Consider the following 15,936-nt stretch of genomic DNA (forward strand, 5'->3'; position numbering starts at 1 on the left):
AAAACTGAAATACACACAAAATAAATAATTGAAGAGATGACATATTGTAAATTGAGGTATCATATAAGGAATATATACATACATACACACACACACACACACACACACACACACACACATATATATATATATATATATATATATATATATATATATATATATATTCATGATTCTATGTCTATCTTCATGGAGAAAATCTTAAAGATTTAGCTGGCCTTTCAAGATTGGAGAAACTCCTGTCATTTGGATGAGAGACATACCTCTTATTATAATTTTTCATAACCCAGGTGACGATCTTGAAATTTGACATGTGATTGTTTCCAGTAAACTCGACTACTGCTAAAAAATAACTAAGAAACATCAAAAACATTCTTACAGGCATAAGATAATATGAATCACATATAACAGAAGACTGGAGTGAGATACTTTACACATGTTTGAACATATTAAGAATGCTATATAAGCTGGGTATGGTGGCACATGCCTGTAATTCTAGCACTGGAGGAGGCAGAGGCAGACAGATCTCCATAAGTTTGAGGCCAACCTGGCCTACAAAACAAGTTTAGGACAGCCAAACCTACACACACAAAAAAAAAACTTGTCTCAAAAAACAAAACCAAATAATAATTAAAAAAAAACAATGTTGTATAGAGTATATAAACTGCATAAGCATGGCTATTTGCCAAGTAGAACTTTACCCAGTACTGAAGTTATATTTATGATTACAGAACTATTTATGATATTCTTGAAGAAGAAAACCAAAAATATGAGAGTTATATTCAGGATGAAATATGTTCAGGTTAATAATCATTGAATTTGGAAGTTTTCTATTGATGAAAAGTTTTGTTGATCTTGTATTGAATAAATTTTGAATTTTGAATAAATTGGAAAAAGAAACATGTGTAATATGTATATGTATTTCAAGAGATCTTCTGGAAACAAGTGTCTTGAACAATGAATGGTAAAACAGATCGAAGTACAATTGACAGAAAAGTGAGTAAAAACCATCTAGTGGTTTACATGGTTGTGATTTATAAAGATCAATAAGACAAGTAATTAAAGAATAATGTTTTCTTTCCAATAAATTTTAGTTTGTTATTTTAATTGTTTTGTAAATGATTCATAATTATGTTTGTGTCCCACAAAATGTACCTTAGAGATATGTGAATAGATATAGTAGTGGACATGATAATTTGTTGATATGTTGAAGACTCAAATTTACGTTGGATTTCATAAGTTCTGATCACTTAAGTGATGAGCTATGGTTAAATAAAAGCAATACTTTGGAAATAGAAAAATAAATTGCCATGTAAATGAGCTCATAACATGAAATTATAATTGTGCTCTGAATAGATATGTATTAAAATATAGTCATCCTTTGGATTGTTTTTGGAAATAATCAGAAAGCTCTAAGAGTATAACTAAGTTCAAATAAATTTCCAGGGCATGTTGAGTAGTGCATCAAGTCAGAACATTTTGTGAAAACTTTTAGATTTGAGAATGTACTAGAATGCACTAATTTCTGCCATCATTGACGATGTTATCAACCCCCTAAAACTTGATGCTTTGCAGTGTATTTCATTTCTCTTGAGGAGGTTGTAGTTACAAGGATAGATCTGAGATCCTTCTCCCTGTGCTGGTCAGCCAATACTCATGTATATCTGGGCAGGTTTAGTGCTGGTCTGTCCACTGAAATACTTTTCTTATATTGGGCCTTTGCTAAGCACCTGTTTGTTAGTCTCCATTCCATTGATATAAATAACCCAGTGATAGCCACTTTGTAATACACATCAGAAAAAAAATTGATAAATACTAAGTTTTGAAGATCAAACTTCTTTGGTTGGGTGGCACAATTTGTTTGGTCTCTAACGAGGACTTCATGGCAAATTACATGGTAATGTTGCAGTGTATTTGAGATTGACCAAATAAGTGGGATAAGAATTCAGACAGTGATACAAGTTATTATCTATAAATATCTATTTTCAGATAAATAAACTGAAATTTCATAAGAACTACATTAACCGTCACCTAGGGCATACATAATTATCTTGAACTAAGGCAGACCTCTATAGTTCCACCATCATCACCACACTAAAGACCAAGTCTCAAACATGAACTATTAAGGATCTACAATAAAACCTATAGCAGCTTGCTGAGCACACGTGCTAGAATCATTTTATCAGAATCCTGACTCCTGCATTTTTCTTCGCATTCTTCTAATACCCCTCTACTCCAAGAGTTATTTTCCTCTTCTATTCTAATCTAGTTCATTAAGATATCTACAAGATACCTTCACAGGGAGATAATTAACTGTGTTTGTATTATACTCAATTGACCTTAATATAGTACTCCTCTGAGAAATAAGAACACAGGGGTGTTGTACTCTACTTATGTCTTAGATAGAGTGTTGCTTATGCTTAGCTTGTGTCATAACTGACTATTTCAAACCCAACCCCCTGTCGGAATGACATTATTTACAATAAATCCTAGCGTAGTCTCTCTTTATGAGACCGTCTAGCTATTCCATTTTATGCTGAAAATCCAAATGGATTATTTTCTCCACTGGGGTATTATTATAATCATTTCAAATGAATTAGAATAATTGAATGAAAATTAAAACAATTGATGATTAAATAGGTCCTTTTGGTTGATATGAACAGTTTCTTTTTTTAAAATATATTTTATTAATTTATTCATATTACATCTCAGTTGTTATCCCATCCCTTGTAACTGCCATTCCTCTCTCCCTCCTATTTTCCCCCTACTCCCCTCCCCTGTGACTTGACTGCGAGGATCTCCTCCCTCTGTATATGCTCATAGGGTATCAAGCCTCTTCTTGGTAGCCTGATATCGTTCCTAGGAGAATGGGGAAATATGAACACTTTCTAGCAGTGTGCTAACAGGCAATGGCTTAACAATTTTGTAAAATAGTAAAAAATCATTAATCTAAAAAGTTAAAAATTGTCTCATCCATTGAGTGCATTTCCATGAAGCATCAGCATGTTAAGATTCGGGGAATTCTAGTATTTTGGTAAATAAAAAGTATCAGTATCTATGATTGAAGTGGGAGTGAAGCAAACAACAACAGACGGCATCAAAAAGTCAACAAATACAGGACAAAGGCTATTAGAAGTCTTGTTGTATGTGCTTCACTAAAATGGTAGAAAAAACAAAGAATTCCTGATGGTAATGAAATAACAGGAGTTAAGTTGTTGAGAAATTTCATGTACAACTCTCTAGAGGATTTTTGGTTATAACGAGAGGGAATGAGGAACTGTCTGAAGAAGGAAGTACATAATCCAGGAAGATTTATTTGCATGGCATAAAAATCAGTAATGGAGCACAAAATGAGTGAAAGCAGGATGGGAGGATAGACGATAACAACATTATTATATAAGAAATGCTCTTCTCTCCAGAGCAGATGGGATTTCTCATCTAACAGGGGAAGTTCAACAGTTTCAACAAAGGGCAGCAAGAGGACACATACAGTAGAGTCCCAGACCTGAGGCTTACAGCATGAGGAAACTCTTTTGTCTGTTGATATTTTCTCATTGATGTCCTGAGCTGAAAATAATATTAGAGAAAGAAAGATACAAATGAACACTCACTACAATTAGACCAGAGAGAAAGACTCAGCAATGTATAGGGTTGCATATCGCCCCCAATATTTTACCATAATGCAAGATGAGCAGATCAGGATAACTCAATGGCTTACCCTTACCCACATAAATATGATCACTGTTGAGCATGGAGAATGCAAACATAATGGTTTTAAAATAATTCTGACTAATAGTACAAGCAACACCAAGTCACGAAATTATAATTTGCTATGTGGTTTTAATTTGAATATAACTGCATCTTTAAATTTCAATTTATTTTAAATATATATGCAAATATAAATAACTTTTATAAGAAGAATATATTTCTATACATGTTAGTATGTGTTATGACGAGGTTGCTCTTCATATCTCCCAAATTCATATGTTTTAAGACTTGGCCCAGATTAAAGAAGTTGTGGGAGAAAAATCTGTCTTGTTGTTCAATATAAAATAAACATACGGTTAAGCAATAGTTAAATAGAGTTAAATAGAATCAATTCACATGATTGGTTATAATGGTATTCTTGATCTTTTAAATAATTTCAATTAATTGGGTGACTCTAATTATTTAAAACTATAAATAATTGTGATCCTTAAAGAATCATTTTGGAATAATTTAAGTAGCTCTCTAATTGCATATTCTCCATCAATATAAATGCAGTTCTAAATACTATAAGTAGCATTAACACTCTGTTGTAAAAACATCCTTGATATGACAATTTAAGTATTAATGTCTTCATGTTTTATGCAGCTTTAATGAAAATCACTTATAATTCATTTTAATTAAAGAGTATTTCATATAGGAAAGTGGAAATATATCTTTATGAAAGCATTAATTGATTAAGCCTCAGTTTTAATAGACAGGGAGAAAGGCAGGTGTTCTCAACCTCAAGTAGGCATACATTCCTTCAAAGGCAGAGTTCCTATTAAACCTTAATACTATCTAAAGTTCAAAGAGTTTCCTTGAGAAACTACAGCCCTTAATTCTAAAATTTGAAAGTATAATATATATGCTTTTAAACTATTGTTATATTATACTTACAAGGCATTTTAGCAGGAAAATCCTGGTTATCTCCCTTGATGATATTTTAGGAAAATAATCACTCATTGGAGTATTTTTTATACTTTGTATTTAAAGCATACATTTTGGAATCTGATAAATTGAAGTGTAAGAAAAATCACATTAGCATGAGGACCATCCCTTTATACATCTACCTCCTTAGAGGGAGACTGATTTTAATTGGATTGTGTGTAGCTGAGAATTTAGGAATATTAAAGATATTTGGGGTAATCAGTAGGTGAGTATTCACGGAGTCATAGTCCTGCCAAAACTGTCAGCTTATGTAACTGCCTAGTGGCAAAGCTGATATTAATGGGTGAGAGTTATTAATGCCTCAGGGCTCTCTTCGTTTGCTAAGACATGATAATCAGCTCTGCCAGGCTATATGGTTTAACCTCTGCCAATTCATAAATATATCATTCAAATGAGTGTCATAAATAGAAGTGTAAGTTGCTTCTGTCCTCAGAGCCTTCTGTCAGGAATAAGAAGCAGGCTTGTTGGAAACTGTAAGCTAAAGAGAAGCCTTGCTGAGTTTGCTATAAATGAGTGGAGATTCTTTCCTGAGAAGTACCCATTAAGCCACTATTAAATTCCACATGATTTTAACATCATAGAAAAACAAATATTAACTTTATTTCAAAACATTTTTAAATTTAATAATTTATTGATGAGGTTTACTTATCTAAGCTTAGTTTTAGGAGGATGTCTATCATTGTCCTTTATCATAACTACTAGTCTTCTCTTATTTACCTGATGTTATTTCACTGGTAATTCATGTTTTTCTCAGATAACACTTACATAGCATAGACAAACATCACATGGTGGTATGGTGTTATGACGGCTATTTTAATTTCATTGTGATGGAAGAGCCATTATCAATTCCATGACTTACATATATGTTTTTAGCAATTTAATATATTAAGATTTAAAATCTAAACTGAAGTTTTAGATAACAAAGCCAAAAACATATTACATTGCTATTCTTTTTTTTTTTTTTTTAAATTTTTTTTTTATTAATTTATTCTTGTTACATCTCAATGTTTATCCCATCCCTTGTATCCTCCCATTCCTCCCCCCCCCCATTTTCCCATTATTCCCCTCCCCTATGACTGTTCCTGAGGGGGATTACGTCCCCCTATATATTCTCATAGGGTATCAAGTCTCTTCTTGGCTACTTGCTGTCCTTCCTCTGAGTGCCACCAGGTCTCCCCCTCCAGGGGACATGGTCAAATGTGAGGCACCAGAGTATGTGAGAAAGTCGTATCACACTCTCCACTCAACTGTGGAGAATATTCTGACCATTGGCTAGATCTGGGAAGGGGTTTTAAAGTTTACCTCCTGTATTGTCCTTGGCTGGTGCCTTAGTTTGAGCGGGACCCCTGGGCCCAAATCTGCCTATCATATTGCTCTACTTGTAGATTTCTAGGACCCTCTGGATCCTTTTATTTTGCTGTTCTCCCATGCGTCTCTCATTTAGAGTCCCAAAGAGATTGAAGATGACCTGAGAAGATGGCGTGATCTTCCTTGCTCATGGATCGGGAGAATTAACATAGTAAAAATGGCCATCCTACCAAAAGCAATCTACAGATTCAATGCAATCCCTATCAAAATAACTACACAATTTTTTACATTGCTATTCTTATAATGTTGACACACGTACTTCAGCATAGTGCTGCATCTTTCTAGTAAAATTTGAATTTCATGCCTCATTACAGAAAAGTCAAATGTAAGGCTGCAAGAAAGTCTGTTGCCCTCATAAGAACACAATTCCTTAATATACTCATGGTTTTTATAATTAGCTCATCAATGATATATTCATTCATTTTTTAGAAATTTGACTATATGGTTTTAAAAAGCATATTCAATTTTGTAATATCATGACTTCTTTATAGCATTTAATTGAGATTGTATAATTATGATTATAAAACAAATTATTAAGAAATGCTAAATTAATATCATTGTTAGAAAGTAGACCTAAATCATCAAAACTTTCCTTCTAGTCAGAGATCTTAGAATAGGAGGTTGAAACTATTGCTTAATGAACAGCTTTCTTCTGCCAGCAACTGTTGGGCAATCAGTCATAACTAACATCAGTGAGTAGCAAGGTCATGGCCAAGTTCATATTTAGAGTGTCAAACAGAACATCAATTTCCATCCAAGATTTCATTTTGAAGCAGAATGCTAGGAAAGTAAGACCTTTGTATATTATTATACAATCTTTAATACAGTACCTTATTAATGCATTCCTACAAAGATAGTATGGTTTTTCATATTTCTAATAGTATTAATGTAATTTTCAAAATTGAGGTTTAATAGTAATTCACTTAATATGAAATTTTTGTATTTCTGTTTTTTCATAGTGATTTAAAACACAACATTTAGTCTTAATTTTAGAAGAAATACAGAAATGTAGGGCTTTGTTTTGTACATCATTTTTCTTTTGAAAATTGAAAGTTTTGCACTTTACCATTTAGATTTTTTTCTCAGTTCTGGGTATAATTTCAAGCAGATACTTGTGCACGCAAAATTATCCCATATTAAAAACGGTGGACTTGTCATGTTTTAGAATTGTTTAAAGCAGATGAGCTGATGTTCACATGGCTTAATTCCAAGAATGTGGATATTCTTCCTTGTTGATGCTGTAATTGTTGATAGGTCTCCCAGAATGCATACTCTTGACAGAAATCCAAATAAGAGATCATTATATAATATATATTACATATATTGTTTATTTATTTTCTATGGTGTTTGAGAAGAAGGTTTCTCTGTGTAGGCTTGACTGTCTTGGACTTGCTTTGTAGACCAGGCTGGCCTTGAACTCCTAGAGATCCACTTTCCTCTGCCTCCCAAATGCTGAGATTAAAGGCATGTGTCAACACTGCCTGGATTAAAGAATATTTATATGCATATATTATATTGATATTCTTATATACTTCTAATTAGCTTACAACTTTATATTAATGTAATTTTTATCTCAATTCCTGTATTTTTTTTTTCCCTGTGCTTTTAAAGACTTGTTTTTAATTAAGTTTAAATGTGTTTCCACTTTGGGGAATGTGCACCTGCGAGGGTACTCGTGTCTCTGGAGGCTGAGCCACCCAGCAGGCATGCCAGGAGCTAAGCTCAGGTCTTCCACAAGAGCGCAATGATGGACTGTTGTCATCTGTACATCCATTGCAGCCTCTTCTTAATTCTTGATGAGACGTCATGAAATTTTCTAAACTTAGAACAAAATAACAACTCAAAATACTTTTCATTGTTACTCTGTGTACAAATCTAGCTATATTATACAATAGTGTCTTGTTTATAAATATTTTTAGAGACTATAAGTACTATTCTTATTTCAAAAAAAAAAAAAAGAGAAACAATTTCCTGTACCTTATTAATTGATACTTGTTTTGAGTCAAAATTTCTATTTTTATATAAATCATATATATTTTATAAATAAAATAATTTACATAAATAACATTATGTGTAATTGAAGACATAATTGATGGATTAGTTGATTTTTAAATTATCGTTATATGAAATGTACTATCATGTGGCTTTTTCTATCATGAATTATGTGAGTATGGCTAGATTATCATATTTTATGTGAAATTGGATGTTTCTGTTCAAAATATTTTTCTAGTGCACATATATTATGTTTAGTTGAATTCCTTTTTAAAAATATCTAGCAAAAGATTTTTAAAATTATGATAAAGCATTTAAAATAAAATGCTTTCATAACTTGCATCGATTTTCATGATAGTATAAGTTAAATACATTTAACAATATACAGAAAATGTACTGGTTATACTCATGCCTAACTTGGCGAACTATTGGGGTGTTACTCAGCAGATAAATGCAAGGTTACTAAGTGGAGCACAAGTAGCTCAGCCATAATTCCCTCATTCTTCAGTAGGTCTTAAATTGAAGAACAGCCTTTGAGATCTTCTAACTTTCTGAGTTTCCTGAGTGTACTAAAATACACCAAATAAATAAACATAATCTGTAAATACATGCATACGCTAAGTTTGTAAACCAGAAAGTCGTTTCCTTAGATCTTTTAATCTTAGGTGACTCTCCCCTTTTCCAGGATGCAGTATATCAATTTGAAGGAGGAGCTACTAAGTTCTCTATATGAATAAATGTCACAAGTAATTATCCATGTGCCTTTTTTTTTTTTTTTTTGAGAATGTAAGATAATTACATAATTTCTTCCTTCCCTTCCCTTTTTCCAAACTCTCCCTTACAGCCCTCTTTCTTATAATCAAATTCATGGCCTCTTTGTTCTTAATTTGTATATGTATGTTTATGTGTGTGTGTGTGTGTGTGTGTGTGTGTGTGTGTACATGCATACGCTGTATATGTATGAATACATGTGTATATGTATGTATGTGCATGTATCTATGTATTCCCAAATTAAACTTCTTAGAGTGTATGATGTTACTCATGTGTGTTTTGTTTCCAGGGATGACCATTCAGTATTGGATATCCTTTGGGAAGACTATTTTCCCCACTCTCATCATATCTATGTTCCTTTGTAAAGGCCTCGCAGCATTACGGACTTTCTCCTGTCCACTTGAGCATGTCTGTAGTTGTGCTTATTCAGTTCATGTTAAGGCATACATGGTGACACTTCACGGGTGTAGATTCTGACACTTTTATGTATATATAATATTAAGGCAAACTCCTTGATCCTGGCTCATACAATCATTCTGTTCCCTCTTCCACAATATTCCCCAAATCTAAAGTACAAGATTGTTTTGTAGATATTACTACTCGAACCTGAATCCCTAATTCTGAACTTAATAGTATCCGTATCAGAAAGAAATTGTGATAAAAGAAATGTTAACTGGTGTCAATGTAGGTCTATCCAGTAGAGTCACACAACAGCGAGCTAATAAGTGCTTCTTTTTCACATTAACTACGTCAACAAAGAAGCCACCCAAAGTCTTCAGGAAATATGCTGAATATACTAAATAAATAAACATAATTTGCAAATACATTCATATTCTAAGTTTGCAAATTTTTTAAATAAGCCAGATGGTTTGCATTTTAAACTTGTATCTGTCATGTCATTTCACCCTCTAAAATTTACAAAATAAGTACATATAATTAACAAGATTTTTTTATTTAACACAATCTATCATCTACAATGTGGTAAAATTTTAGGAAAAAACAATTTCATTAAATTTAAAAAATGAAGTAGAAATTAATTGACTGTTTTTTAAGGTTTTTAAGTATTTATTATCTATTTGATGTGTTTAACTATGTTGATGTTCAACTTTAGGAAACTGATAATTCTCATATCACGTATTTCCTTACATTTTTATGAGCTCTCTCTGTCTCTGTCTGTCTGTCTGTCTGTCTGTCTGTCTGTCTGTCTGTCTGTCTCTCTCTCTCTCTCTCTCGCTGTGTGTGTATGTGTGTGTGTGTGTGTGTGTGTGTGTGTGTGTGTGTGTGTGTGTGTGAGAGAGAGAGAGAGAGAGAGAGAGAGAGAGAGAGAGAGAGTCTTTCTTCCTCCCTCCTTTTCTCTCTGTATGTGACATGCATGTATGTGTGATATACATGCATGTGTAGAACATATATATGTGTGTGTGGAAAAAGAAATTTGTGGGTACAAACCTACATGTATGCATACAAGTTGGCCCAGGAATTAACCTTAGGTGTTAGTCGTTAGGTCTCACCAACCTTATTGTTAGTATATGTGATCTTTCCTTGTCTTTAAGGTCACCATATAGTCTAGGCTGTACTCTCAGGCTCAGCCTGTCTGCTTCCCAAGTGCTAGGGTCACTACAATCAAAGCCACCATAAATAACTTTTTCACATGGTTTCAGGGGAGGACACCAGGGTCCTACATTTGCAAATAATTTATTTATTGAAAAATCTCCCCAGCCTACAGGGGTTGTTTGGATTTTCCCCTTTTCTATACATTCTCCTGCTTTATCATTTTGAGAAGGCGATGTAAAAATGAGTCCACGTCATCTAGCTCTTGGTCAATTAGGTGGTTTAGAACGCTTTCAATGTCTCTAAGGTTTTATTTAGTGAGGATTAATGTCCACATGAATATCACAAGCTTAACAATAAAACACAGTTAAAAAAAATGTATTCCCCATATCAACAATCCAATTCAATTTAATGATAGGATTATTATATTTAAAATTTCTCAGACATGGTCAAAAATGGGGCACCAGAGTCCATGTGAAAGTCAGTCTCCACTCTCCAATCAACAGTGGAGAATGTCCTGTCCATTGGCTAGGTCAGGGTAGGGGTTTACCTCCCATATTGTCCTTGGATGGTGCCATAGCTTGAGCAGGACCCCTGGGCCCAGATCTGCCTGTCATAATGTTCTTCTTGCAGGTTTCTAGGACCCTCTGGATCCTTCTATTTCCCCATTCTCCCATGGTTTTCTCACCTTAAGTCCCAATAGGATGTTCTCCCCTCTGTTACACTTTCCTGGTAAGTGAAGACTTTCATGGGACATGCCCCTTGAGCTAGTGTCTAGATATATGTGAGTATATACCATTTGACTCTTTCTGCTTCTGGGTTAACTCACTCATTATGCTCATTTCTAGTTCAATCCATTTGTGCACAAATTTGGGGAATTTCTTGTTTTTAATAGCTGAGTAGTGTTCCTTAGGAACACTCCTTTATTGCTGGTGGGAATGCAAATTGCTACAACCACTTTGGAAATCTATCTGGTGCTTTCTCAGAAAAATAGGAATAGGGTTTCCCCAAGATCCCGCTATTCCACTCCTTGGAGTATACCCAGAAAATGCTCCACTATACAACAAGGACATATGCTCAAGCATGTTCATAGCAGCCTTATTCATAGTAGCCAGAACATGGAAACAACCTAAGTGTCCCTCAGTAGAAGAATGGATAAAGAAACTGTGGTACATTTATATTGTGAAATATTGTTTTAATACTTATTCATTCTCAAGTAAGCACCAAAAGTTTCAACTATTCAAAGCAAATAATTCAAAAAATTATATTTTATATATCATAGCAAAAGATAGCGTCCCAAACTACCTACAATAAAATAATATCACAAAATACAGAAAAATATTTTAACCACATTTAATGTCAGATGTATTCTTACATAGCATGTGTATTGTGGTCTCTTGAAATGAAATTCTGAGTATGGCTATGGAGTGGGGAGTGAACTAGTCATCTTTCTAGAAAGCTTGTGGGAGTAAACAACCAACATTTAATATGACTTAAGGCCTACTCCACAAGAAGTAGTTCATATCAGACACTGCTTGGGTATCCAAGAACCTGAGACTGCATAGCCGAGAGAACTAAGGTAACACCAAGTAATATTAGTATAGAAAGAAAAAAAATGTAGTGATAAGATGACTCAATTACACTTTGTTATACTGATAGATCAGTACTTTGTTCATCCATTGCGAGAGAAAATCAACCTGCAGAATGTGGGAACAAATACAAACACCCCCAGCCAAACATTATGCAGACAATGTAAGACCTAGGGACACCCAGCCCTAAATGGAATGTCCCCATCAAATCCCTCCCTCAGAGCTCACAGAACTCCATTGAAGAGGAAGCTTACAGAATTTAATAGCCAGAGGGGATGAAGAACCAGAATATTACAGATTATTATTTGTTCCTCTCTGAAATCTCATGAGCCACCACTGCTTCCTTTCTCTTCTCATTCTTATTTGTCAACATTCAGTCATTGTTTCTCTGTGTAGCCTTGGCTCTCCTGAACTAACACTGTAGGACAGACTGGCCTTCAACTCATTGGTTATACATATTCTCCTCCAAGGATCATGGCTTGACTAGCACCAAGTAGTTAGTGTGCTAGAATCTATAATTTAAATTAAGTGAGTGCCTCAGAGTTAAGTGTAACAGCAACAACAAATGTCACTAGTCAAATACTATCAACAAATAATAGTGCAATTAAAAAAATTAAAACTTGGGGAAGATAACCAAAATGTGACACATGCAAAAATAGGGAATAGTTGTGTACTCTTCAAAATCATGATGAAGGCTTTCGTGGAACATGCCCCTTGGGCTAGTATGCAGATATAAGTGAGTATATACCATTTGACTCTTTCTGCTTCTGGGTTAACTCACTCATTATGATCATTTCTAGCTCAATCCATTTATCCACAAATTTCGGGAATTCCTTGTTTTTAATAGCTGAGTAGTATTCCATAGTGTATATGTACCACAGTTTCTTTATCCATTCTTCTGCTGATGGACACTTGATACCCTATGGCTTGATACCCTATGAACGTATACAGGTGGAGGTAATCCCCCTCAGGAACAGTCATAGGGGAGGGAAATAATGGGAAAATGGGGGGAGAGGAAAGAATGGGAGGATACAAGGGATGGGATAAACATTGAGATGTAACAAGAATAAATTAATAAAAAAAAAAACCAAAATCATGATGAAAATATAATTGCTCACTTCAGGTTTTTAGAAAGTTTTATTTAAAACAATCAAAAAACAAACAAAATAGAATAAATAAATAAATAATTCAAAGTACCTAAAGGCACAGTAAATGAAACAGAGTTGACATCAAATAGCTACACCCAAAACATCCCTGAAGACTTAATTCTAGAATGAAAATGGCAATGGGTTGAGAAAGAAATTAAGGAAACACCACCTGTCACAATGGCCACAAATAATGTAAATATCTTGAGGTAATTCTAATAAAACAAGTGGAAGACCTGTATGACAGGAACTTCAAGCCTCTGAAGAAAGAAATAGAAGAAAATACCAGACAATGGAATATATGCCCCATGCTCATGGCTCTGTAGGATTAACATAGTAAAAATGGCCATCTTACCAAAAGCCATCTGCAGATTGGGTGCATTTCCTGTCAAAGTTCCAATACATCTCTTTATAGACTTTAAAAGAATAATTCTCAACTTAATTTGAAAAAACAGAACACAACAGTGTAACTAAAACAATCCTATACAATAAAAGAACTTCTGGAGGTAATCACCATCCCCAACTTCAAGCTCTACTACAGGGAAATAATAATACAAATGGCATGGCACTGGCATAAAAACAGACTGCTCAATCAATGGAATCAAATCAAAGACCCAAAAATCAACACACCTATAGACTCCTGATTTTTAACAAAGAAACCAAAACCATACCATAAAAAAAAAAAGATAGCATCATCAACAAACGGTGATGGTCTAACTGAATGAAATGTAGAAAAATGCTAATAGATCCATATTTATCACCCTGGATAAAACTCAAATGCAAGTGGATAAAAGATCTCAACATGGAGAGAAATGAGAGTTGTTATCAAAGCTGGGATGAATGGAGGTGTGAGCACAGAGGGCTTGCACAGAGACAAGAAACCTTGAGCACGGGATTCTCTGTGACAAGCTGGAGACAACTCAGGGTAGGCTAAAGAGGCCACCCTCTGATTAGACACAATTCCTAATGGAAAGTACGGAACACAAACGCACACACAAAACTTGGAACCCAATCTTACCCTGCTTACAACTCACTCAGGGATAAGGATAAAGCTGCAATTTAGGAATTTCCCAAAAAATACCTGGTTTAACCTGAGACCCATCCCATGAGAGACAGCCAACTTCTGACACTATTAATGATACTCTGCTCTGCTTGCAGAGAGGAGACAAGCCTAGCTGTCCTCTGAGTGGCTCTGCTCAGCAGCTGATAGGAACAGATGCAGAGATTCAGCCAAACATTGGGTGGAGCACAGGGAGTTATTTTGAAAAGTGGGAGCAAGGAGAGAAAGACTCAGAGGGGACAGGAACTCCACAAGAAGACCAACAAAGCCATGGCACAGGGTCCCTATAGAGACTAGAGCCCCAACCAAGCAAAGGTCCATTCTAAAACACATAAACAGCATGAATAACAGAGACAGTATGTCTCCTCAAGAAATTTCCTTTGAGAAAAGCTGTTTAGCTGACTTACAGAATGATGATTTCAAAACAGCCATAGTAAATATAGCCAAGAAACTCAAAACTGACATGGAGAAGCCTGAATGAGGAATGTAAACACAAACAATTGGTTAAGTGAAATCATGAAAACAATTCAAGATATAAGAATGGGGTTTTAAAAGAGACACAGTGCATCCACTCTAGATGTCAGAATGAAGAATTAGCCAAATGCTAAATAAATACACCGTAAGATCTCAGTATAAAACTCCTTGAAATGTGACTAAAGATTTGATAACTTATTTGACAAATAGTTGCCTAATCATGTCCACTACCATTCTATTAACAAGACCTAGGAAATAAAAGCATTTATATAGTTCAGTTGACAAACTGATAGTGAATTTATGGTACATATACAATTTGTACAATAATTTAGCTGTATCTAAAAATTAAAACATGAAGTTTAGATGAACATGATGAAATTATACAATCACTATATCGCCTGAAGTAACCAGACACAGAATGAATAATTTTGGATTTCTTGCAACTCTGTGGTTCCTAGCTCCAAGTCACACTAATGACACAAGAAAACCACATACTTAACTCTTACTGCCTATATATGTTATATATAGTTTCAATAAAGTCACACCATTTGGCCTAAAAATGATTCACACAAAAACCATACACTACCTAACCAAATCCCAATAACAACCATGAGAAACCCTGATATGTAGAATGAATACAAGAAAAGGTAAAATACGAGGAATAGATGATAGATTCTAGATCAAATATGAATATGAAAAAATTAAAAACACTGTAAGGGAACATACAAGAAATGTGAGACAATTAAAGAAAACCAAACCTTTGAATTATAGGAATAGCAGATCTGTTTAGCAAGAGGGAAATATTGTTTGATATTGGACATCTAGCCAACTACCAGGGCTAGTTATGTCACAGATCTTGGAGAAAAATGTACAATTACCATTTTACTAATCTACCCAGCCTCCCTAATTACACTCTACATATTTATGCTTATATCCACTGAGCAGTATATTCTAAAGTCCTACTCAAGGAACTTCTCCTTGCAATAGCGACTCTTCTTTAAAAAATACTATAATATATTTAGATTACATCCCAATTATTATCCCCTCACTCCACCTTCCTGTTCCCACCCTCCTTCCCTCCCTCTTCTGCCCTATTCCCCTCCCCTTAACCTCTGACAGAAGTGGACCTCCTCCCCCACCTTTTGAGCACAGCCTGTATCAAGTGTCATGCAGATGCCCTTCTTCTCCTTCCTCTGTATGCCTACTGGGCCTCATCACTAAGAGGGAGTGATCAAATTGGGGGCACCAGAGTTTATGCCAGAGTCAGGTCCCTGCTCTCCCCACAACTGTAGAGAAT

This window comes from Acomys russatus, chromosome 23 (assembly GCF_903995435.1).
Source record: "Acomys russatus chromosome 23, mAcoRus1.1, whole genome shotgun sequence".
NCBI classification, from domain to species: domain Eukaryota; kingdom Metazoa; phylum Chordata; class Mammalia; order Rodentia; family Muridae; genus Acomys; species Acomys russatus.